Source organism: Crocodylus porosus, unplaced genomic scaffold (assembly GCF_001723895.1).
Source record: "Crocodylus porosus isolate Cpor-Errol unplaced genomic scaffold, CroPor_comp1, whole genome shotgun sequence".
Classification (NCBI taxonomy): Eukaryota; Metazoa; Chordata; order Crocodylia; family Crocodylidae; genus Crocodylus; species Crocodylus porosus.
In genome coordinates, this window is record NW_017728931.1 from 906,714 (window position 1) to 909,013 (window position 2,300).

Here is a 2,300-nt window from a genome sequence, read left to right on the forward strand (position 1 = left end):
AGTGTCAGTGCTTCTGTCCAACATGACCCAGAGCAGGCTGTAACAGTGACAAGGCTTGTTTCCACCAGCTAGCGCAATGGCAAGAGTGACCACTACACCCAGCCAGGAACGTTTGCCAAAATTATTTCTTGAGAGCAAATTCAGTGTCTGCAAAACTAGCTAGCATCTTCTTGTGAGGAAATTTCAGTTTCAGGTTTTTGCATCAGGAAGATCGTAACATTTCTGTTTGTTGAAGTGAACTGAGTTAGTATCTGTCAAATCAGTTTGGCATTAAAGTCAGAGGAGCAATGGGTAAAGATGATCCGCCGGAGGCAGGAAAAGAGTCAGGGCTGCAAAGGTTTCCAGGACCCTGCACAGCTTCCTTCAGGTCCTGCCACGGGGCTGGACCTCAAGGGCTTCCCTGAGTGCAGAATGCTGAGGGATCTCATTCCTGTAAGACACTTCCAGCCTTGGACTTCATGTCCTGATCTGAAATGAAGTAACTCTCCAAACCACCACTTGTTTTTGCACATTTTCAACTTGAGGCCCTGGCGAGCTCTCCCTGCCATGGTTTGGGAGACTCAATAATGGTGACAACTACCAGAAGAGCCATAGAGGTTACTACAGACCTGCTGAGATCCTCCCCACAAAACTCCACGGTGCTCTCCAACCAGAAGCACTGCACTGGTTGCACTCAGCATTGCACTCAGCCCATAACAGAGATCTACACCACAGCCCAAGCTCATATCTCCAAATGAGGCATCTTTTGAAGTAGCAGCCCACAAGTAGGGATGTGCAGTACTGAAATTCTGTTTAGAAAGTTCACCAGGAAAAGATGAAGTTTCCATGTACAAAAACAACTTGGATTTTTCCATATTAAACTGCACTGGAGCTCCATTTTCTAACCAGAAGCAGCAGGGCTCCAGGCCCCAATCTTAGCTGGGGTTAATCAACCTAGCTCTAGGGAGTCCAGCAGAGTGAGGCCCATTCACATCAGCTAAAGGTCTAGCTTAAAACAGACATGTAAAAACTTGCAGAAGATATAGTAGCTTAAAATAGAAATAGCCAGGTATGCAGGAGTACGCACACACGTTGCACATGAACTGCTAAGGGGATTGAAACCACTAATAGTGGAAACAACTCTGCAGCAGCAACATCAGCTTTTAGACCAGTGTCATCGCTCTGACCCAGCACAGGCTACAGCTGTGGTTAGTAGGCCTGTGTGAATAGGGAATGATTCCATCTGGATTCAGATTCAGCCTATTCAGATGCCAGAGATTCGATTCAGAGATCTGAATTGTTTTGTCGATTCGATTTGGCTGAATCGCTTCAGAAGATTCAGAGCCAATTCAGAGCCGATTCGGAGATTCAGCCATAGAATATAATGGGAAATTAATGAAATATCTATAACTTTGTTGTCTTTTGGCTGATTCAGATTAAACTTGCTGGGATGGTAGCCCCTGCTGCAGCCATGACATGTGCCAAACTTCAAGATGATAGGTGCAGGGTTTTCTGGGAAACTGCACCTCAAAGTCCTAAAAGCAAAACTCCTGTCACATGTGTGTTAACCCACAGTGGGGAGAAAACTGCAGGGATGGTAGCTGTTGCTGAGGCCACAAAGGGGGCCTTTCACAAGGACAACTCAGTAAGTCATTTCCTCCATCAACATTGGTGGACAAGGATGCCAAAGAAGCCCCCTCATGCTCAAGGTCATCCCCTGGGGGGCAGATGTCCAAGCTGGGGTGGAACTGAGAGGGATACCACTCCTCACAGTCAGAATCAGAACTGGATACTTCCTGGGTCACAGCCGGTGGGTTTTTTTTCTTGAGGTATATTCTCCCAGGGTGATGCTTTGGGCTGAGCCATACAACTGCCCCAGCTACTCGGACACACCTCCCTTACGGGCAATAGCACGTTCCTATGCACAACCCTCACGTGTCCAGGGCCCTCTTCCAAAGCGATCTCATATGCAGGCTGTGGCAGGAAGCCACCTCTGTTTCTCCCCAAAAGCCCTGCTCTGTGACAATTTGGTTAGGATGGGCCCTGCAGAGGGTACACACCTTACCCTATCACTTCAGGTAACATGAGCTGGATACGTTCCTGAGGGAGGGGGGAAAACTGTTCCCTCTGCCTATGTGACTGGTATCACATACCTGGGTGAGGGGCTTGGGCTCCCTGGGGAGCTAGGAACTGCCTGTCTGTCCAGCAACCAGTGATGCATTTCAAATTGGTTGGCTGACAGCCAAAAGGTGCTGGCCTCCATTGGACCAGGTAAATGAGGTTGTAAGGGCTATATCAGTTAAGGACTGCCCAGGAGGAGG